Here is a 25209-nt window from a genome sequence, read left to right as displayed (position 1 = left end):
ATGCAACTGAGAAGATTTATAGACATAAAAGATGCTTTAAAAAATAATATACTATGCCCCACCTCTCATGCCATCAATGATTTGTTTTAAGAAAGGCTCAAGGACAATCAATCCATCAGTCATCCAATGGCCTTATCAAGTGGCTTGGCACAAACTAAAAAGCAATAAGAATGATATCCTTCCCAAAAAGATATGGGTTGGGCTAGTATCAGGCTGCTAAGGTGAAAAGATGTCATAAAATAGGAGAGACCATGATGTTCCATAGCAGAGCTAAAGTTATACTCCATGAGAAACCAGAACCCAACAGGTGGAGAAACTCTATGGATAGTGGATTAAGTAGCTATTTGATGGAGTTTACTTTATTGCTTGCATTCATGTTCTAAGGGTAACACATTTACAATTTTTAGGAATACCACCAATCAATAAAGTTTTCCTGGTAAATTACTTACTATGCATTGTAATTATAGGAGAAAGGAGAAAGTGCGCATACACACACACACACACACACACACACACAAAGCTGAGGCCAAGAAAAAAATGATGTACTAAGGTAAACTACAAACTTCGGGTGCTAATTATGGGTCAGTGTAGGTTCATCAATTACAAGAAATGTACCACCCTGGTGAGTGATGTTAATAATGAGGAAGGCTATGCATGTGTAGGGGAAGGAGATATATGGGAAATTCCTGTATCTTCCTCTCAATTTTGCCTTGAACCCAAAACTTCATTTAAAAAAAATCTTTAAACATTAAAGAAAATAGTTTTAAAAATTGCATATAGTAAGAGCATATGGATGAAAAAAATAACATGCGGTAAAATTGAAATTTTGTGTATGTGTGTAGTCCTATGATTTAAACACATGTGTAGATTTGAGTAAATATCATCCCTACCAAGATAAAGAACAGTGGCATCATCTTACATACTTTCCTTGTGTTATCATTTTGTAGTTATACCCAGCCCCAAGCCCTAAGCCCTGGCAGTGATTAGTCTGCTTTACATTAATATAAGTTTACCTTTCAAGAATGTCATATAAATGGAATCGTGTAGTATATAACCTTTTGAGACTGGCTTCTTTTAATCAGTGCAATGCCGTTGAGATTCAACCAAATTACTGTGTATATCAGTGGTACATTTCTTAATATTGCTGAATAGGATTCCAATGAATGGACATCCCACACCTATTGAAGGAAATTTGGGTTTCCAGTTTTTTACATTACAAATAAAGTTCTCTAAAAAGACATATGCAAATGACAAGTAAGTGCATTTAAAAATGCTAAGCATCATTAGTTATTAAGGAAATGAAAAATAAAACCATGATGAGATATCACTTTATTCCCACTACGATGGCTAAAATTAGAAAGATTACATATACTAAGTGTTGTTAAGGATTTGAAGAAACTAAATATTTGATAATATAAAATAGTAAAACCAGTTTTGGAAGCAGATTATCAGTTTCCTAAAAAGCTAAACCTCTCACCTAATCTTGCCATTTCAGAACAAATGTCTACATAGAAAACTGTACATCAGTGTTCACTGCAGCATTATTCAAAATAGCCAAACGCTTGAAACAATCCAAATGTCCATCAGCAGGTGTATAGATGAACAAAACATGGTCTATACATGTATTGAAATACTACTCAGCCGTAAAAATATTTGAAACATTGATACAACAACTTGGATAAATCTCAAAATCATGCTGATGAAAGAAGCTAGACAGAAGTTATGTATTTTTTTCTGAAAACAAAAGCATAACAAATAGTTGCCAAGGCAACATAGTGATGTGGTCTGAGGGTGATCACCTTGGGGACAAAGGGGTAACAGGATATACTGCTTTTCCTAATATAGATATATAAAATATATAACCTGCTTCTCAATTTCTGCCTTTTGGGGCCCTGATGTGAGTAGGGACAACTAGAAAAAAACAAAGGAGCAAATAAAGCCAATATAAAATCTCCTCATTCTTAAGAGTTCTAATCTAATACTCAAGGAAATACTAGCAAACCAAACCCAATAGCATATTAAAACCAAACTTAAAACATATAACAATAATATAAGAAAATGTAAAGCAAAATCCCATAAACTAAATATCAAAACCGATCCCATAAAAGTATCCATACAACATGAGCACACCCACTTAAAATTACAACCTCAAACCAGAGACATATATATTACTCTTACCACTACTATATAAACATACCAAAATGAAGAAAAATTCAGAGTAGTCACTGTCACAGACAAGCACATGAGACATGCTGAGAGTTCAGGAAGGGGCATGGAAGGGTATGGTCACAGTAGGAACCTGAGGCAAAGAACCATTTCTCTATATAACAATCGAAGTTTCTCCACACAGCTTGAAGTGAGGTAAGTTATATGGTTATTAGATTTGGGCACAAAAATTCACAAACATAATTGTCAATGCTAAAATGGTATAAATGAGCTTCTATCAGAAGTGACACCAGTTTCTACCCCATTTCCCAACAGAACAATGTAATATTTACAATTTACCCTTCAGACATTGTTCCAGTCCTTTGATCATGTCTGAAAGGGTGGCTTGTGAGCAATATCTTGTCTCTCTATCTATTCTCATTCTCTCTCAGTCCTGTGTTAAGAAGGAACAACCCAAGAAAAATTAGGGGAAGAAAGTCAACGCATGATTTATTCATACTCAAGAGAGCTACAGCATTTAATCATATTCAAATGATCCCTTTGTCACTTTCTCACTTCCCACATAATATTTTAAAAACTTAACATTAGAAATGTCTGTGAACCATATGTAGCTTCCAGAACCATAACTATAGGTGAGTTTTGAGAAAGCACTGACCATTTCTTTGTGTTCACCGCCCGCTGTGACTAACCTGCCTTCTGGGGGAAAGAGCTACCATGAGAATGTGCATAGTTAGAAGGTAAGCAATAGGGTATCAAAACCTCAACTCAGAATTGACTATAAGTTTTCAGCACTGAGCACAAGTCTTCTACCCAGATAGACCAGGGAGAAAGGACCTCCCCCAAATTCTGAGACAGTTAGCTTAATTCTGTAGTATCTGAGAGGCCAAATGCTAGTAAAGTGGTGAGCTTTGCATGAGATGGGGAACTGAATGATCTCAGATCCGGAGATCTGGTCAACATGAACATTGCTGGAGTACTTACTTTCATCTCTACCAAGGGAGAGGCAACTGTCCTCTGTTTATTTTACTTTTTAATTTACATGCCTCTGCCTCTCTAAAGTGAATTCATGTTCCTTGAAGGCAGGTTCAGTTCTTGTTCAACTATGTATCACCCCGTACTCAAAATCTGCACATAAGAGACATTCTGCAGGGCGCCTGGGTGGCTCAGTCGGTTAAGCGTCTGCCTTCGGCTCAGGTCATGATCCCGGGGTCCTGGGATCGAGTCCCGCATCAGGCTCCCTGCTCTGTGGGGAGCCTGCTTCTTCCTCTCCTCCCCACTTGTGCTCTCTCACTATCTCTGTCTCTCTCTCTCAAATAAATAAAATCGAAAAAAAAAATTTTATAAAAAAAAAAAAGACATTCTGCAAATGCCTTGACATGTGTAAAGGGACAAGTGTGTCACCATGATGATCCATTCTTCCTAACAACAGCTGAATACTTATCTAAGAACCCACTTATAATACTGAAAAAGCACCCGTCTTGGATATGTAAAAAAAACCCAGCATCTGATCTGTGTCTCCTTATAAGTCCTATTATTTTCATGTTATGAAAGTATATCCCCACAACATATGTAAACAAAAACCTTGGGGTTTCTGTGCATTGATTTTATATCCTGCCAACTTTACTGAATTCCTGTATGAGTTCTAGCAGTTTTGGGGTGGAGTCCTTTGGGTTTTTCACATAAAGTATCATATCATCCGCAAAGAGTGAGAATTTGACTTCCTCCTTGCCGATTTGGATGCCTTTGATTTCTTTTTGTTGTCTGATTGCTGTGGCTAGGACTTCTAATACTATATTGAATAGCAGTGGTGACATCCCTGCCGCATTCCTGACCTTAGGGGGAAAGCTCTCAGCTTTTCCCCATTGAGAATGATATTTGCTCTAGGTTTTTCTTTATTTTTTCTTTTCTTTTATTTTTTTAAAGATTTTATTTATTTATTTCAGAGAGAGAATGAGAGATAGAAAGCACGAGAGGGAAGAGGGTCAGAGGGAGAAGCAGACTCCCTGCTGAGCAGGAAGCCCGATGCGGGACTCGATCCGGGGACTCCAGGATCATGACCTGAGCCGAAGGCAGTCGCTTAACCAACTGAGCCACCCAGGTGCCCTGCTCTAGGTTTTTCATAGATGGCTTTTATGATATTGAGGTATGCACCCTCTATCCCTATACTCTGAAGAGTTTTGATCAAGAAAGGATGCTGTACTTGGTCAAATGCTTTTTCTGCATCTATTGAGAGGATCATATGATTCTTGTTCTTTCTTTTGTTAATGTATTGTATCACGTTGATTGATTTGCAGATGTTGAACAACCTTGCAGCCCAGGGATAAATCCCACTTGGTCATGGTGAATAATCCTCTTAATGTACTGTTGGATCCTATTGGCTAGTATTTTGGTGAGAAATTTTGCATCCATGTTCATCAAGGATATTGGTCTGTAATTCTCCTTTTTGATGGGGTCTTTGTCTGGTTTTGGGATCAACGTAATCGTGGCCTCATAAAATGAGTTTGGAGATTTTCCTTCCATTTCTATTTTTTGGAACAGTTTCAGGAGAAAAGGTATTAATTCTTCTTTAAATGTTTGGTAGAATTCCCCTGTGAAGCCATCTGGCCCTGGGCTTTTGTTTGTTGGGAGATTTTTGATAACTGCTTCAAATTTCCTTAGTGGTTATAGGTCTGTTCAGGTTTTCTATTTCTTCCTGGTTCAATTTTGGTAGTTGATACATCTCTAGGAATGCATCCATTTCTTCCAGGTTATCTAATTTGCTGGCATACAGTTGCTCATAATATGTTCCTATAATTGTTTGTATTTCTTTGGTGTTGGTTGTGTGGTGGCATTCCTATACACCAACAACAAGACAGAAGAGAGACAAATTAAGGAGTCGATCCCATTTACAATTGCACCCAAAACCCTAAGATACCTAGGAATAAATGTAACCAAAGAGGCAAAGGATCTGTACTCAGAAAACTACAAAATACTCATGAAAGAAATTGAGGAAGACACAAAGAAATGGAAAAACGTTCCATGCTCATGGATTGGAAGAACAAATATTGTGAAGATGTCAATGCTACCTAGAGCAATCCACACATTCAATGCAATCCCCATCAAAATACCTTCCACTTTGTTCAAAGAAATGGAACAAATAATCCTCAAATTTGTATGGAACCAGAAGAGACCCCGAATAGCCAGAGGAATGTTGAAAAAGAAAAGCAAAGCTGGCAGCATCACAATCCTGGACTTCCAGCTCTATTACAAAGCTGTCATCATCAAGACAGGATGGTACTGTCACAAAAACAGACACATTGATCAATGGAACAGAATAGAGAGCCCAGAAATGGACCCTCAACTCTATTGTCAACTAGTCTTTGACAAAGCAGGAAAGAATGTCCAATGGATAAAAGACAGTCTCTTCAACAAATGGTGTTGGGAAAGTTGGACAGCCACATGCAGAAGAAGGAAACTGGACCATTTCCTTACACCACACTCAAAAATAGACTCCAAATGGTTGAAAGACCTAAACGTGAGACAGGAGTCCATCAACATCCTAAAGGAGAACACAGGCAGCAACCTCTTCGACCTCAGCCGCAGCTACTTCTCCCTAGAAACATCACCAAAGGCAAGGGAAGCAAGGGCAAAAATGAACTTTTGGGATTTCATCAAGATCAAAAGCTTTTGCACAGCAAAAGAAACAGTCCACAAAACCAAAAGACAACCGACAGAATGGGAGAAAATATTTGCAAATGACATATCAGATAAAGGGCTAGTATCCAAAATCTATAAAGAACTTATCAAACTCAACACCCAAAGAACAAATAATCCAATCAAGAAATGGGCAGAAGACTTGAACAGACATTTTTCCAAAGAAGACATCCAAATGGCCAACAGACACATGAAAAAGTGCTCAACATCGCTCGCATCAGGGAAATCCAAATCAAAACCTCAGTGAGATACCACCTCACACCAGTCAGAACGGCTAAAATTAACAAGTCAGGAAACGACAGATGTTGGCGGGGATGCGGAGAAAGGGGAACCCTCCTACACTGTTGGAGGGAATGCAAGCTGGTGCAGCAACTCTGGAAAATGGTATGGAGGTTCCTCAAACAGTTGAAAATAGAGCTTCCATACGATCCAGCACTTACACTACTGGGTATTTACCCCAAAGATACAAATGTAGGGATCCGAAGGGGTACATGCACCCCGATGTTTATAGCAGCAATGTCCACCATAGCCAAACTGTGGAAAAAGCCAAGATGTCCATTGACAGATGAATGGATAAAGAAGATGTGGTACATAAACAGAATGGAATATTATGCAGCCATCAAAAGGAATGAGATCTTGCCATTTGCAATGACGTGGATGGAACTGGAGGGTGTTATGCTGAATGAAATAAGTCAATCAGAGAAAGACATGTATCCTATGACCTCACTGATATGAGGAATTCTTCATCTAAGGAAACAAACTGAGGGTTGCTGGAGTGGTGGGGGGTGGGAGGGATGGGGTGGCTGGGTGATAGACATTGGGGAGGGTATGTGCTATGGTGAGCGCTGTGAATTGTGCAAGACTGTTGAATCACAGATCTGTACCTCTGAAACAAATAATGCAGTATATGTTAAAAAAAAAAGATGATAGCAGGAGGGGAAGAATGAAGGGGAGTAAATCGGAGGGGGAGACGAACCATGAGAGACGATGGACTCTGAAAAACAAACTGAGGGTTCTAGAGGGGAGGGGGGTGGTGGGATGGGTTAGCCTGGTGATGGGTATTAAAGAGGGCACGTTCTGCTTGGAGCACTGGGTGTTATGCACAAACAATGAATCATGGAACACTACATCAAAAACTAATGATGTAATGTATGGTGATTAACATAACAATAAAAAACAAAACAAAACAAAACAAAACAAAACACCTTGGGTTTTATTTAGTGCCTCGTGCAAAGAGCATTAGAACACCTGAAAGATAGTTCCCCAGAATGTAAAATAATTGAAAAGTAAACTTCTCATATAGAAATAAAGCAACTGTACATCAGTCACCACCAACAAAAAGATTCTCCTCCATACCAGTGAGTTTCAATTAGTGATAACGTATTCAAATTACATATTAAAATCAGTGAGGGGCACCTGGGAGGCTCAGTCATTATGTGTCTGCCTTCGGCTGAGGTCATGATCCCAGGGTCCTGGGATTGAGCCACACATCGGGCTCCCAGCTCAGCCAGGAGCCTGCTTCTCCCTCTCCCACTCCCCCTGCTTGTGTTCCCTCTCTCGCTGTGTCTCTCTCTATGTCAAATAAATAAATAAAATCTTTAAAAAAGTCAGTGAATTTTGGGGACATGGAAAGGGGGGTAATGCAAGTTTGACAAGGTCACAACACTCCCTTTCTAATGAATTGACTGTCTGCTTTTTAGAGCCATTTTTCTGATATCTTTTCTTCTGGGTTTCCAGATACTCTTTCCCATTTAAACTCCTGCCAGCAGAGACCATGTAATATGGCATCCTAAGCACAGAGTCAGAAAAAAGGAATTTTACACCTTACTACCCACATGGTCACAGGTTAGATGACTCATAATCAGATTAATCCTTCAAAACTTCTTCAGCTGACCAATGGATATTCTCAAAAGAACTTTTACATACTGAAGTCCTCAGTGTTCCTCAGAATTTCCCCTTCAGGCAGCCCAGCTATACCATCTTTCCCCAAACTATGGACCTTCTCACCTATTTCATTTTATAAATTACATATATACACACACACACACTTAGGCCTGCAATAACATTATGCACATATATGTACATATGTATCAGGTGGAATATATACACATCATATGCATATCTCTCTGTGTATGTTACAGATTTATGTATTCATTTACTTACTTATGTGTGTGTGTATTTCACCTGATTGAAGTCCCAAACTGAAGTCTTCCTCTGACATACTCTGGGAGGCTCCAAGCTTTGCATCTCCCTCTTAACCTGCAAAACCCTCATGTCAAGACGCAGTAGAGTGTTGTGGTTTAGATCACAGAAACTGTGTAGTTGTTGAATAATCAAATGAGTTGGTACGCTGAAAAGAACATCTGGTATATGGTAAGTAACCAATAAATATTATATTTTATTTATGTTATAATCATCTAGACTAAATTCACAAAATATAGCATTAAAAATAAAACACCGCTTTGCCACAAGTTGCTGATTGTTCCACTGCAGTTTCTTAAAAATTAAGATGCTTAATCGTTCATTCATTCAACAAAAAGTTATTGAGTGCCCAATAGGTGGCCAACATAATGCTAATCTTGATATATAAAAATAACGAATTTCCTAAAATAGTCTTGAAGATCCCTGGGTAGCATCTACCACTTTCCTAATTCTCTGTATTACCAACTCTTTTACTGGTAGTAGTCACAAAAGCTCATAAAGCTGTTCTGGGTTACAATTTCACATACATACAAAAATATACAGGCATACAAGTATACTATTGTCTCTAACATATCCTCCCGCCTTTCAGTTGTCATATCTAGTACCACAGGCTTCCAAATATCCAGAGAAAAGAGTATAAAATCATTATTCTGCTCCTAAAGAAAAGTGACCATCAACTACACAAGAGAGATATTTTTAAGTTAATGATCAATTATTTCTTATTGTTCTCATATCAATATGTGTCATAATTTCTCAAATCTTCCTAGAGAATAACATGGCAGTAAAATCCTGATATCCTGGCATGAAGATTCTGCTTCATGGAGACAACCTCAGGATGAGACAGGGATTGGAGAATTGTCAAGGCTGATGTTTGGAGTACGTGATCAAAATAGTATTATTGGGGAACACAGTGAAATATTCCCCAATTTCTATGTTGTCCCTAAAAGAGTCATGGCATTAACCGCAACTGGGTAATGAGCATCTCCATCTCTTGCCTTCAAGATTAGAAGAGTTTCTTTTGGTATCCTAAACATGTGACTCACACACCTGACTAACCAGCATAACTTGATCACTATTTCCCTTGAATCTAGGTAACAGCTGATAGCCAGTGTCAGAAGTTAACCAGGGGACGTGCTGCTCCCGAGGCCAGGGGGTACAGAGAGCTCTGGCCAGGTAACAGGGTAGGCACTGTGACCCCAGGGACACAATGAGGTCAGTGGGGGAGGAGTATGGCCTTCTCCTTAACTTTTCTTGCTCATGGAAGAGATATCTTCATATCTCTTACCTTGATTCTTTTCCCACTGTTATATATGTGTATTAACAAGTGGTTTGCATTCCCCAGATCCAATAGCTAAGCAGGAAATGCATTCCACCTTGCTTACTCCTACCTTGTCACCCAAAGATCTGAGTCCCTCTACCTGAGTTACTTACATCAACTCCTCCTGAGACCCCCAAATAAGCAGGTAAAACAGAGAATCTTGGAAGCAAAGGATGAGAGATTAATCAGTAGTTGGTGAGATGGAGAAAAGTAGAGATCGCTTTTCTTCCTCAGACCCTGGAGTGGAAAAAAAAAAAAAAAACACTTTATTTATCAGGAGTGATCAACAGGACAGAAAATGTTCTAGGTGCCTAGGGATGCCCTTATTCTCCTCTCAGCTCCTAGTTTTTGTGAGCCTTTCATTGGATACATGGTTGCTATAAGTAGCATGTCTCTGCATTTTTGCACTCTGTGACACATGCTACTACTAGGTGCCTGTGTTTCCCTTGACAAATCGAACCTGAATTAGGAGGAAATTCAAGGGAGAGTACTAGACTGAAGGCAAGTTTGACTTAAATATATGGAAAACGGGTTCTAGAAGTTCTTGTGAGGAGAAATATAAGAGGATTTGTGTAAATACATTTATCTAATATAGTAATTTAATATTGTTTACATTTATTACTTTTGAAATATAAAGTAAGGCTAAGGAAAATGTCATCTAGATGTCTCCTGGTCTTCCAGTCTCTATGTGTTCCCTTGCCTTCAACTGTCCATAAAATAAGTTCTCTCCCCTAAATGCAAGAAACACCATACATTCCCTGAAATTTTGGTTCACAACTTTGTGAACATCTATTCAAGGGACTGAACTCCGTGCCTACTATAGAATTTGCAGTGGAATTAGAGCTTTGTTTCCTGCCTTTGGCATTTTTAAGCAAACAAATGGAAATGGTTTTAAGAATTTATAAAAATCTACCACCTACTGAAAACATTTAAAAGGTAAGGTGATAAGTTCTAGAAAGAGAAAAAAAAACAACAACACATACACTGTATTTATTTGTGGGATACAGTAACGGAGAACAGAAGTCATAATGAGGGAACCAACCAGAAGTTCAGCCCATGCCAACACTTTATTTGTTCTTGGCTGTCAGGGGTTTCCGGCTGATCTTTTTCGATTTGTCATTATTTTCCTTTGGTGGTTCCGGGTTTGCTTGCATGTGTCTGCCGTAGAGGTATTTGTACGTCTCAGAACGGATATATTCAAAAACATGGGACACGCTGAGCTGGAATTGGTCAGCGATTGGGGTAACCCAGGGATTGTTCTCTGCTTTGAACACTTGCTTCTGACCAGTTAAATCCAAGTTTCCTAGTTCCGGGGGGCAGAACGGCCAGGCAATTCCCCTGAATGTGGAGTTCCTTAGGCTGAGTAAGCTCCCCGATTTCTTTAGGCAGCGAGATCAGGTCGTTATCCCTAAGGCTGAGTATCTGCAACTTTGTGAGCTTCCCAATATCTGGCGGCAGGATTTCAAAATCGTTGTCACTTAGATGGAGTGCACGCAGGGTGGTAAGGTAGAAGAAGATTCCGGGAAGAGAATTTTCATTCAAGTTGTTGTAAGTCAAATCAAGGACCTCAGGAGCTGGGAGGGAGCCAAATCCTTGAGGCAGGAAGACTTATGATAAACTAGGACCATAGATTCATACTCTTCAGGGAAATTCCCAGAACAGGCCTCCTAGACTCGGTTTTGTTTTTTCCTAGTGCCAATTCTAGATACACGACTTCCTAATTTCCCAAAGCAATCCTAATAGAAATAACAGAATACAGTAGAGAAGTGTCCCATCTAATGTAGACACTACAGACATGATGAAACTTCATTGGCAGAGAGCTGAGCAAAATTCTTTCCTTCTGAGCATATACTACTGGGCTTGATCATTTTGCTTTTAGTTTAGTAAGAATGAATGATTAGAAGCATCTTGCACAGTAGCCATGTACTTCTTTTACATTGATATGGGAAAACAATGAAGATTTTCACTACCAGATATGCCCTGTGCACCATTCCCATCAGTCTACTAAACATCTACCACCCGCAAAAGACAGGGAAGCACACAGCTCAGTCTCAGAGCTTAGTCATGGTCAAGGAAACATATTTCAGGGAACAAAATAATTCCAAATTTCTTGATCCTTTCCTTTGAATTGTTGAAATTCATGAATAGTAACTGAAGTCTGATTCTATGGAAACATTGATATATATATCATTTTCTCTTTTGTCTGCTTCTCTCGTCCTTGAAGTATGTGGGCCCTGGACATAGCTCTCTAAACTTCTTAAGGGGAAAAAAAAAAAAAAACCTCAAAACTATTTCCTTCAACCACCAGCATGAGTACAATTTCTCCTTCTCTGCTTCACATACCCCTCAGTCACTTCAAAAAAGTCTTTGCAGCAACCTAGCACATAGCAGGAGATTCTAAGGTCTGTTACCCCATGAAAGCACAGACACATCACCATTTTCCAATGTAAAAGAGGTACTGTTCTATTTCTTTCTCTGTCCCACTAAAAAGCTGTGGTTAAAAAGACATAACTCCTAAAACATAGAGGAAAAAAAGCTCAATACAATATTTCCTAATTTTCAAGAAGTCTGAGTGGAGAGTTCCCGTGCTTGCTGGTATGTCTGATCCTGAGTATGAAGGAGAAATTGGACTACTACTCCACAGTGGAGGTACAGGAGAATGGGTCTGGAATACAGGAGATCCAGTAGGGCATCTCTTAGTATTAGCAGCCCTGTGATTTCTTTTACATGTATTTTTTGTTATTTAAATTCAATTAGCCAACATATAGTACATCATTAGTTTCAGATGTAGTGTTCAATAATTTATCAGTTGCATATAACACCCAGTGCTTATCACATCACGTGCCCTACTTAATGCCCATCACCCAGTTACCCCTTCCCCACCTCCACTCCAGCAACCCTCAGTTTGTTTCCCATAGTTAAGAGTCTCTCATGGTTTGTCTCCTCTCTGATGACTTCCCATTCTTGTTTCCCTCCCTTCCCCTATGATCCTTTGAGCTTTCTTATCTTCCACATATGAGTGAAACCATATGATAATTGTCTTTCTCTGACTGACTTATTTTGCTCAGCAAAATACCTTCCAGTTCCACCCACGTCCATGTAAATGGTAAGTATTCATCCTTTCTGATGGCTGAGTAATATTCCCCTATGTGTGTATGTGTGTGTGCGTGTGTGTGTGTGTATCACATCTTCTTTATTTATTCATTCATCTGTTGATAGACATCTTGGCTCCTTCCACAGTTTGGCTATTGTGGACAATGCTGCTATGAACATTGAGGTGTAGGTGCCTCTTCAGATCACTACATCTGTATCTTTGGGGTAAATTCCTAGTAGTGCAATTACTACGTTGTAGGGTAGCTCTATTTTCAACTTCTTGAGGAACCTCCATACTGTTTTCCAGAGTGGCTGTACCAGCTTGCATTCCCACCCACAGTGTAAGAGTGTTCCCCTTTCTCTGCATCCTTGCCAACATTTGTTGTTTCCTGTCTTGTTAATTTTAGCCATTCTGACTGGTGTGAGGCAGTATCTCATTGTGGTTTTAATTTGTATTTCCCTGATGCCAAGTGATGTGGAGCATTTTTTCATGTGTCTGTTGGCCATTTGTATGTCTTCTTTGGAGAAATGTCTATTCATGTCTTCTGCCCATTTCTTGATTGGATTATTTGGGTTTTGGGTGTTGAGTTTGATAAGTTCTTTATAGATCATGGATATTAGATCTGATATGTCATTTGCAAATATTTTCTCCCATTCCGTAGGTTGCCTTTTAGTTTTGTTGACTGTTTCCTTTGCTGTGCAGAAGCTTTTTATCTTGATGAAGTCCCAATAGTTCATTTTTGCTTTTGTTTCTCTCGCCTTTGGAGATGTGTCTAGCAAGAAGTTGCCGCAGCTGAGGTTGAAGAGGTTGCTGCCTGTGTTCTCTAGGATTTTGATGGATTCCTGTCTCACACAAATCTTTCATACATTTTGAGTTTATCTTTGTATATGGTGTAAGAAAATGATCCAGTTTCCTTCTTCTGCATGTGGCTGTCCAATTTTCCCAACACCATTTATTAAAGAGACTGTCTTTTTTCCACTGGACCTTCTTTCCTGCTTTGTCGAAGATTAGTTGACCATAGAGTTGAGGGTCCATTTCTGGGCTCTCTATTCTGTTCCACTGATCTATGTGTCTGTTTTTGTGCCAGTACCATACTGTCTTGATCACTACAGTTTTGTAATAGAGCTTGAAGTCTGGCATTGTGATGCCAACAGCTTTAGTTTTCTTTTTCAACATTCCACTGGGTATTCAGGGTCTTTTCTGGTTCCATACAAATCTTAGGATTATTTGTTCCAGCTCTGTGGAAAAAAGTTGATGGAATTTTGTTAGGGATTGCTTTGAATGTGTAGATTGCTCTGGGTAGCATAGACATTTTAACAACATTTATTCTTCCAATCCATGAGCATGGAATGTTTTTCCATTTCTTTGTGTCTTCCTCAATTGCTTTCCTAAGTGTTCTGTAGTTTTTAGAATACAGATCCTTTACCTCTTTGGTTAGATTTATTCCTAGGTATCTTATGGTTTTGGGTGCAATTGTAAATGGGATTAATTCCTTAATTTCTCTTTCTTCTTTGTCATTGTTAGTGTGTAGAAATGCAACTGATTTCTGTGCATTGATTTTATATCCTGCCACATTGCTGAATTGCTGTATGAGTTCTAGCAATTTTGGAGTGGAGTCTTTTGGGTTTTCCACATAAAGTATCATGTCATCTGCAAAGAGTGAGAGTTTGACTTCTTCTCTGCCAATTTGAATGCCTTTTATTTCCTTTTGTTGTCTGATTGCTGAGGCTAGGACTTCTAGTACTATGTTGAACAAAAGTGGTGAGAGTGGGCATCCCTGTCAGGTTCCTGACCTTAGGGGAAAAGCTCTGTTTTTCCCCATTGAGAATGATATTTGTTGTGGGTTTTTCATAGATGGCTTTTATGATACTGAGGTATGTTCTCTCTATCCCTACACTGTGGAGAGTTTTAATCAAGAAAGGATACTGTGTTTTGTCAAATGTTTTTTTCTGTATCAGTTGAGAGGAGCATAAAGTTCTTATCCTTTCTTTTATTAATGTGGTGTATCATGTTGATTGATTTGCAAATGTTGAACCACGCTTGCAGGCCAGGAATAAATCCCACTTGGTAGTGGTGAATAATCCTTTTAATGTACTTTTGGATCCTAATGGCTAGTATCTTGGTGAGTATTTTGGCATCCATGTTCATCAGGGATATTGGTCTGTAATTCTCCTTTTTGATGGGGTCTTTGTCTGGTTTTGGGATCAAGGTAATGCTGGCCTCATAGAATGAGTTTGGAAGCTTTCCTTCCATTTCTATTTTTTTGAAACAGCTTCAGAAGAATTGGTATTATTTCTTCTTTAAATGTTCGGTAGAAATCCCCTGGGAAGCCATCTGGCCCTGGACTCTTGTTTTTTGCAGCCCCGTGATTAAGGTGAATGGAAAGCTGCAACAACCCAATCCAGGTAGGACTACTGATAGTCCAGACCCTTCAGGAATGAAGGTTTGGGTAACCTCCTTAAAGAACCAGGACCAGCTGAGGTGGTTGCTGAAGGCAGAGGGACTACAGCATGGATGGTAGAAGAAGGTAGTTATAAATAATAGCTACAACCATGTAGCCAGTTACAGCAATGTGCAATTGTCATGAGTATTTCTTCTTTAGTTTGTTATGAAGATATGTATGTATATTATATAGCAAATATGTTTGTTTTCTATCCTCTCTTGTCCCCTTATCCTGTAACATAAGACGTATTGACTTTATGTCAGAGTAATTAAATATTTTAAATGTCACATCATATTTCAGTTAAAGGATATCAAAGAGAAGAGTAAACATCACTCAAGGCCTTTACCTCCTCATCTGGGGAAGAAGTTAGTACATTTTCAGTTGTATGCAGGAAAGTGTATCATGCTGGGGCAGGGTTATGACCTTGATATTGTCTTCATTTGGAGATTTAGTATGTTTTAAGGAGATACATATGGGTTCCAAGTTGACACGAAATGGACTTGTGATGGTTAATTTTATGTGTCAACTTGACTGGGCCACATGGTGTCCAGATGTTTGGTCAAACATAATCTGGGTATTTCTATAAGGGTGTTTTTGGAAGAGATTAATATTGAAATTACAGACTGAGTAAAGCAGATTGCCCTCCCTAATGTTGGTGAGCCTCATGAAATCAGTTGAAGGCCTGAATAGAACAAAAAGGCTCATCCTTCACTGAATAACAGAGAATCCTTCCTGCCTGACTGCCTTGAGCTAGGACATCAGTTTTTTTTTTTTTTTTTTCTGTCTTTGGACTCAGACAGAAACATCTACTCTTCCTGGGTCTTGAGCCCACAAGCTTTCAGACTGAAACTACACTATTGGTTTTTCCTCAGTCTCTACCTTTCCAACTCACCCTGCAGATCCTGGGACTTAACAACTTCTCTAATAATTCTTTATAATCAACTCCTCTCTCATATAAATAGATAGATAGATAGATAATCTTCTGATATGATAGCATCACCAAAATTACATAAGGATATTCAAAGGAATTAGAGAGCATCACTCCATGACAGGCTTAAAAAGTTTGGAATTCAGCAAGGAAGGACAAAAGGTTATTTGGGCTACCAAAAAAAAAAAAAAAAAGACTTGACTATTGTGAGGAAAGCAAATAGATGTAAATTATTCAGGAGTTTTGAAGGCAGGAAGAGTATTTGTTGTGCAGAGAGGAAAGACTAACACATACAAGAGAAGGAGGATATTGTTCCTATCCCAAATATTGTTCCAAGTGTGGTCAGTCCTTTTGCGGACAAAGAGCTATAGATACCTGAAGAACCTTTATGAGAAACTTTTCCCAGGGGCCCTTAAATTCTGGATTGGGTTTCAGAAGAGGTGCTTCAGAGAGTACTGAGAAGTGTCCTACCACTGAAGGGTAGGTACCAGGGCTCAAGGGAATGTGGCTGTCACTAAAGTTCCACCTACCATTGCCAATGCCACCACAAATGTTGTCCTCAGTGCACATTACACTACTCAGAAAGGTGCCATTTATGAATCAATATATGTGAATGATGCCTGCCTGAGTGGGGCATTGAACACAGATTAGCTGAAGGCGGCAGGCCTGACCTTTTTAACAAAGTGATATAAAGCCCTGAAGAACCTACAAGTGAGGTTTTTCCGGGGGCCCTCCCTCCCTAGATTTTAGAAGGCTCTTTAAAGTGTCCCATGAGTTGAACCAGCATTGAATGGGTGGTTCTAAGTTTCAAGAAATGATACTTGTGTGCAGATATTGCCTCTCCCAGGGCCAGCACTGATGTTGTACCAGTTGCACATTACTTCACTCTAAGAGGTGCCAATCATATTTCTAGCTACATGGATGGCACTTCCTGAAGTGGAGCACTGCACACACCATAGCTGAAGGTGGTGATCCTGCCCAAACTCCACACCCCCATCACTATGCCAGTACAATCAACACCCTAATACTCCCAATGAGGGATCAGCAGAATATACCCAAAAGACCTGGAAAGCAACCACTATGCTCCCCTCTCTTTTGCCTTCCCCTGAATGCCTATCTCTTCACCTGCACTGTATTTCATGGGACAGATTTTAGGACTGAGAATAAGACTTCCTCCTTGCCTTTTCCCTCTTCCTCTTAGATTTAGGATATTTGCCTGAATTATTCTGCTTTTCAATTTAATATAGTGGGCACATAAAAAACTATTTTATTTCCCAAAAGTCAGCTGTTAATTAGAAAGGGTAATTTAACTCACTCATTATATCTAGATATTGCAGATCTGGTAGAGCTCAGTTAGAACGGTGTTGGACAGAATTTTTTTCTTCACACATTGATTCTTCTTTATACTACCATGTGGGCTTTAGCTTGGCATCCTCTGAAAAGAGATGGAGGTCTGAAGCAGCAGAAGGAGCAGCATTATGTACTCGAAAATCAACATGCAGAAAAAGCAACACATGCAAATGCATACAAATACACACAAATACACGCAAATAAATGTGCAGATAATGAAACAAACCAAAAGATAATCCAGATAAAACAGTGCAGTGCAAACAATAAAAAATTAAAAGTACTACTGAATATTCTAAATAACACACATTAAAAAAAAAACCACACACCAATCAGCAGGGCACTAAAAAGAACCTATAAAATACAAGAAATTCAGATATACAAAACCCCACAGGAAACAAACCCAAAAAGCAAACAAGCAAAGAAAACAACAAAAAACAATGCACAAACTAAATTTCAATGAACAAAAAGATCATAAAAACAAAACAAGATCTGAGGGTTTCAGAGGGGAGGGGGGTGGGGGGATGGGGTACCCAGGTGATGGGTATTAAGGAAGGCATGTGTTGTGATGAGCACTGGGTGTTATATGCAACTAATGAATCATTGAACACTACATCAAAAACTAATGATGTACTATACAGTGACTAACTGAACATAATAATAAAAAAAACAACAACAAGAATTCCATAAATAAAAAATAACCCCATCAAAAAAAACATAGAGTATATCCTCACAAAAATACAAAACCCCAAAACATACACACCAAAAAAATGACTTCACTCCTCAATAAAATCAAAAGCTGAGAACGAACTTGAGTCCCTGCTACAATCTAGCACATATTAGGGCTAAATGACCTTTACTGCACAGGGAAATGCCAAGAGTTCAGGAAAGACAGAAGTGGACACCATGAGAAGTAAACAGATGTGGTGTCTTGGTGACAATGTTAGCACAAAAAGTAGAAAAATTTCTCTCCTCTTCACTACAGCTGAACTTTGTTCATGCTTTGGGTGAGGCTTTTGGGTTATATGATGATTTAGATTGACAACACAATCCACAAACATCAGTTGCCAACTCAATACCCTGATGATTTAAGAGACTACCTGAGAGGTGATGTGGCATCAGGTTATCAGGTTATATCCCTTCCCCCCACATAGAAATGTAACATTTATACCTTGGCTCCCAGGTTGTGCTTCACTTCAGTAATGATCTTCAGGGTTGGCGGTTGCTCATCCTCTTGCTCTCTCCTCTGAGAGCCCTTGGTTAAGAGTGACACCACAAAATGAACAAGAGAACTGGTATAAAAACAGACCCATAGACCAAAGAAACAGAATAGCCCAGAAATAAACTCATGCATACAAGGTCAACTAATTTTGACAAGGATGTCAAATACACACAATGGGGAAAGGACACAAAAAATTTAATAAATGGTGCTGGGAAAATTGGATATTCACATGCAAAAGAATGAAATTGGACCCCTACCTTATACCACTCACAAAAATTAGCTCAAAATAGATTAGCTCAAAAAAAAAAAAGAAAAAGAAAGAAAGACAAAGAGAAAGAAAAGAAAAAATAGAAAACTGTAAAACTCCTAGGGAAAAAATAGGGAAAACTCCTTGACATTGGTGTTGGCAATGATTTTTTGGAAGAAATACCAAAATTACAGACAACAAAAGTTAAACAAGTGGGACTACATCAAACTAAAAAGCTTCTGCATAGCAAAAGAATAAATTGAAAAGGTAATCTATGGAACAGGAGAAAATATTTGCAAGCCACATATTTGATAAGGGGTTAAAATGCCAAATATACAAAGAACTCAAATGACTCAATAGCAAAACCAAAAACAATCCCTTCCCAAATAATCCAATTTAAAAATGGGAAAAGGGCCTGAATAGACATTTTTTTCCAAGGAAGGCACACAAATGATCAACACGTACATGAAAAGGTGCTCAGCATCATTAATCATCAGGAAAATGAAAATTAAAGCCACAATGAGATATCACCTTACACCTGTTACAACGACTATCATCAAAAAGAGAAGAGATAACTAATGGCAAAATGTGCAATAGACTCTTAACTCTAGAGAGCAAACTGATGGCTACCAGAGGGGAGGTGGGTGGAGGACTGGGTGAACTAGGTGATGGGGATGAAGGAGTGCACTTCTCATGATGAGCACCGGGTGATGTATGGAAGTGTCGAATCACTAAATTGTACATCTGAAACTAATATTACACTGCATGTTAACTAACTTGAATTTAAATAAAAACTTTTTAAAAATGTGGAATAAAGGAAACCTCTGTGCACTATTGGTGGAAATGTAAAATGGTAGAGCCACTATAGAAAACAGTATAGAGATTCCTCAAAAAATTTAAAAATAAAACTACGATATGATCCAGCAATCCCACTTCTGAGTATATATCTGAAAGAAATGATATCAGTATGTGGAAGAAATATCTGCACTCCCATGTTCATTGTAGCATTACTCAAAATAGTCAAGATATGTAAATAACCTAAGTCTCTACTGATGGATGAATGGATAAAGAAAATGTGGGATGGATGTAGATGTGTCTGTGTGTGTGTGTGTGTGTGTGTGTGTGTGTATTCTATACATACATATATATCTATCCATACATATATATATAGATATATAACACTGTTATTCATCCACAGAAAGAAGAAAATCCGCCATTTGTGACACAAAGGATGAACCTGATGGGCATTATGCTAAATGAAATAAGCCTGACAGAGAAAGACAAATACTGTATGGTATCACTGATATGTGGAATCTAAAACAATTTTTTTTAGATTTAAAGAAAATAAGAGAGAAAAGCCAACACAATATTTCCTCATTCTTCAAAGTTCTGAGAGGTGGATTATCACATTTGTCATGCCTTTACACAAAACTTTAAAAAAAAAAGTAAATATATTTATCGCATGAAAATTTCCACGTACTATCTTAGTCTCTCCGACTGATATGGTGACCAGAGAAAATGTAAAATGATAATTAAGGGAAGAGAGAGCTTCTAGACCCTGAGAAAACAGCTAGATTCAATCCCTGAAAGAGTCAAGGGCTTCTGAGTTCAGCAGAAGAGGATTCTAAGGTAGGATAGAAAATGAAGGAGAAGGCTCCTGTGAGGAAATTTGAAAGCTGAGAGCAGAGTGGTAGTTTTGAGCACAGGAATTTCTTCAGAAAGAAGGAACTCTGAGACTACAGAGAGGGACCCATCTCCAAAATTCTTCCCAATTTGGTCAGGCCTTTTCAGAACAGTGGGATGCAAATCCCAAGAGAATGTATGTGAGGAGAAGCTTTTCCAAGAAACCTCTTTTGCTGGGTCTGGCCTCTCTCGATGTGCTGCTGAGAGTCCTCTGAAATGGCTCAGCACTGAGGAGGTGGCTCCTTACTCAGAGGAGGACGGCTGAACTTGAAGCTCCACCCCAACCCCAGGACGACCACAGGTTGATGAACATGTTGTACATTACCCCACTTCAAAAACACAAAATATATAGTTTTGTTATGTGAATCCCATCACCTTGAGTAGGGCACTGTATATAAAGTGGCTGGATGTGGCAGCCCTGCTCAAAGGCCTATCTCATGAAGCTTTCATTCCATTTTCGCACCTTTAAGCCTTTGAATAGACACCAACATTTGACCAAAGTGCCTCTGTGACCTCCATGCCACCGCTCTTCCTTTTCCATCCTCTGAGTATCCCCTCATGTACTGCATCTTTAATGAGCCAGGTTTCAGGAGCAAGGGAGAATCAACCTCCCTCCATCTCCTCTTCCTTAGGAAGAAGAATCTATGTTGGCATTGTGCTGTTGATTTTCTAATTATTAATGATAATAGGGATGGTTCACTAAAAACTATTTTGCCACCCCCAAAGTAATCCTTTTTTTAATTTATTTTTTTATTTAAATTCAATTAACATATAGTGTATTATTAGTTTCAGAGGTGGAGTTCAGTGATTTATCAGCCTTATATAACACCCAGTGCTCATTACATCCTGGGCCCAAAGTAATCCTTTAAGTAAAAAGTCAAACACCTCAGCCCTTCAGGCTCCTGCACTGCAAACTCTCTGATGCCTCTTTCAGGGTTATCTACCTAAACTCCAACCCACAGAAGAGCCAGTGAGGAAACACAAGAAACTCCTTAGGGAGAAGAGTGGGCATTTAGGTGCCAGCATGGTGAGGTCAGAAAGCCCACTTCTTCCTCAGATGGTGGAAAAAAATCAGCCTGTACAAACAAACAGAAATGGTTAACAAAACAGAATTTCTGAGGCTTTCATGTGAGACCTGTTTGCTGAGAGCATTTTTCCCACCTTTCCCTTCTGTCTCTCTAGGTGTTTTCAAATGTCATGACAACATGCAAATGGGCACACTCAGAGTGAAGTTTGGGGTAAAGAATTTCCAAAAATACATAGGACTTTGAGAGATGAGCAACCAGAATCTCAAGTTCTTGTGGATAGGGAAGTGGGAGGGCTTGAGGGAATCCATACCTAGCTGTAACGCTTTTCTTCATTGAAAGGAAGAGGAAGACTGGGTCAAGTACAGAGACCCAGACGTCCTCAAGCCCTTGGCCTCTTCTGTTCAATTATCCATCACTGAAAACAAAAATCTTAGACTAGTTGAGACAAACCACATTAGGACACGGCAGTTCTGATGGGGCCGTGCTTTCATCTTAATGCTAAAAGGAGAGCAACAATGATCCTATTTAGCCTGCCTTCTGTTGCTAGGTAGGGGGGTGGAAAACCTTATGCCTAGGTTGACTTCTCTTGTTCCATAAGGGGCCACAAGATAACCTGCAGCTCTGCCATTGTCCAGTCTTGAAGTTCCTAACCAGTTTACCTTCCTCTTTCCATCTTTCAGAGTTTTCCTTTAGTTGCCTCTTGTGTTATTTCCAGCATTACAGTTGTACTAAGCTGAGATGTGTAGGGTTCGATCTACGCTACCTTGCCTGAACCTGAAGTCTCCTGTTTTATTGACAAGATTTAGACTTGCACTGATTTTGAGGACAATGTTTTGCGAATACTGGTTTAAAGCCCATGACGACTACTAGGATAGTTCTGATGATGAAGTAGCTAATATCATCTCCCTGCCGCATGCATCCCTGGGGAGTGTTTTAGGACAGAGAAAGGGAGGTAGTAAATGATAGGATATTCATGACTATCTTAGTCAAAAGCAGCTGTTGCAAAATATAGAAATGGTAAACAGGAGAATACAAGAAATACACGACTCATACTCGCAGCCCAGCCCTCACCCTCTCACTGGACTGGATACCTGAAGACAGAGGTAGCAGAGTTCCTACTTATCCTTTCTGTCTTAGTCAGTTCGAGTTGCTATAACAAAGTACCATAGACTGAGTGGCTTGTAAACAACAGAAATTTATTGGTCATAGTTCTGGAGCATGGAAATCTGAACAGGGTGCTAGCATGGTCAAGTTCTGGTGGAAGCCCTCTTCAGTTTTGTCCATTTTGGTTAGGGAAAGATTTCTTAGATATGACATCAAAGGCATGATCCATAATAGAGCAAACTGAAAAAGTGGGCCTCTTTGGAATCAAGTTCTGATCTTTGAAAGAGACTGTTGAAGAGAATAAAAGGCAACCCACATGGTAGAGAATGGGAGAAAATATTTGTAAATTACCTATCCGATAAAGGACTTGTTTCCAAAATTTATAAAGAATTCTCAATACTCATTAATAAGAAAATTAATCACAATTACAAATGGACAAAAGATTGGAATAGGCACTTCACCAAAAAACATATAGGAACAGGGATTAATCACATGAAAAATACGCTCTACATCATTAGTGAATAGGGAAATACCAATTAAAACCATAATGAAACATCAGCATCTATCTGAATGGCTAAAATTAAAACTACAGGTGATAAAAAGTGCTGACAAAGATACAGAGCAACTGGAAATCATAAACTGGAAGGAGGAATGGGAAACAGTACAACCACTTTGAAAAACAGCTTGTTAGTCTCTTTAAAAGGCAAACATATGCCTACTATATTATATGATCCAGCCTTTCAAAAAGAAAGCATATTTCCATACAGATATTTTTATACCAAGGCTCATAGCTACTTTATTTCTAATAGTCAAAGCCCAAATCACCCCAAACTGAAGATAAATGCCCATCAAAGATGAATGCATTAAAAAACAAGACAAAACGAAAAACACCTGTGCAATATCCATATAATTGAATACTATTTGGCTATAAAAATAAATGAGCTATTGATTTATCTAACAATATTGGTGAATTTCAAAATAATTATATTGAGGGAAATAAATTAGACAAAAATAGTATATACTCTGATTTCATTCTGATAAAAATCTGGAAACTAAAATCTAATCTCTAGTTACCGAAAGCAGCTCAATGATTGCCTGGGCATGTAGTGGTAGGGAGAAGAGAAGGAATGAGGGATCACCCAGGGCAGGAGGAATCTTTGGAGACAATGGATAACGTTCCCTATTTTGATTGTGGTGATGATTTCATGAGTACATAAATACGCTAGAATGTATCAAATTGTAGATTTCATACCAAATACCTTAATAATGCTTTTCAAATGGAAGGGCAAAGGACTGCAATAGCCAAAAATGAAATCATGCCCCCAAATTAAGCAATCCCTTGATACAAAAACTCTCAAATAACAAACACACACTCATATACACAATTCAAAAACCAAATACCATATAAGCTAAAAAAACTCAACAAACAACAAACAATCCATCCCTAACAAAACAGATCATACCCCAACGCACCAAAACCTTTACAAACAATTAAAAAAAATCAGAAAAACAAGGCACAAATAAATCAACGATAAAACAAAACCAATAAGATTAAAAAAAAAAAAATCACCAACACTCCATCATATAAGCCAAACTCAATAAACAGGATTAAGTAAATAAATAAATAAGGCAACCACAAAAACCCAAACAAAAACAACATATGAATATATTGATAAGAAAACATATGGCAAATATCAAGCCATATGAGTGTACATACTGAGGCAAACCGTACAAAACCCAAATGAACTCCCACAACTTGCACAAACCAAACCCCAAATATAACACACACACATAAATATCCACAAAGCAAAAATTAAAGAGTCCCACAAAAATATTAAAGGGAAAAAAATAGCAAAACCCACCAAAGAAAAAAATCATACAAATTTTAAAATCCCAAAACACAAGCAAAATGCATACCTAAACACACACATACAAGCACAGCTAAAACTCCAAAGGACCTCTCTGAACAAATTAAACAAAACACATAAATCAAAACCAAATAATAAAGGAACCCAGACTTGAACCAAAAGTAAATAATGCAAGAATAACACCCTGTCCAAAACCCAAACATTCACTGAACAACAAGCCAAAATTCTAACTAAAAAATGCTCAAGCATACAAGCAAATAATAACAACCCAAAATGTCATGCACACTGAAATAGAAACAAAAAACACTAATTAAAAAAGCAAAAACCAAATTTTAAAAACACATACACAGACTCTGTAAATAAAAGCAAAAGTACAAATAAAATAATCGCAAAACAAAGAAATAAACAAATAATAAACCCAGGTACCAAAGTCCACATAAGCAATTATTACTAAACCAAAACAATCTGAAAGCTCAAACCAAATTCAAGCAATGCAATATATACATGAGCCAATCAACTAATTTATGAACACCAACACACATACACTCACACATAAACTCACATGCCTTTTCAAAAATAAGCACAGAATCAAATTGAGAACAATTTGCAATGGCATCACTGTCACTGCCTGGCACGAATCTGAGGGTGTGAGACTTTCTGCCCGGAGAAACCCACAGAGCTCATGAGAGGGAAGCACACCTCTTGAGCATTTGACACTGGTTGTATACAGGTAGTAATGTAATAATAATATTGGGAGATAAATTAGAGGAATTCCCTTCCTCTTGGTATAATCTAAATTTCCCCCAAGATTTGGAGTGGGGTAAGACATATAACTGATTTGAGATGACAGCAAAATTCCACAACCA

The 25209-nt window shown here is 38.5% G+C and overlaps 1 long non-coding RNA gene and 1 pseudogene across 2 annotated transcripts in view; both read right to left on the bottom strand.

The window, feature by feature from the left end:
- The window catches only part of LOC141371736 (uncharacterized), a 122623-nt gene that overhangs the window by 12327 nt on the left and 85087 nt on the right, over positions 1-25209 (bottom strand). Inside the window, exon 4 of one of the 2 annotated variants that reach the window (XR_012376914.1) lies at positions 18396-18446. The exons of the other annotated variant lie outside the window; for it this stretch is intronic. This is a non-coding gene — a long non-coding RNA (uncharacterized lncRNA). Of the gene's footprint in view, positions 1-18395; positions 18447-25209 lie in introns of those variants that run through there. 2 annotated transcript variants of the gene reach the window in all.
- LOC112817793 (ras suppressor protein 1 pseudogene) lies at positions 4901-16414 on the bottom strand (annotated as a pseudogene).

Source organism: Callorhinus ursinus, unplaced genomic scaffold (genome assembly GCF_003265705.2).
Source record: "Callorhinus ursinus isolate GAN/ISIS: 27379988/994484 unplaced genomic scaffold, GSC_fseal_2.0 scaffold91, whole genome shotgun sequence".
NCBI lineage: Eukaryota > Metazoa > Chordata > Mammalia > Carnivora > Otariidae > Callorhinus > Callorhinus ursinus.
This window is presented reverse-complemented; position numbering and strand designations above follow the sequence as displayed.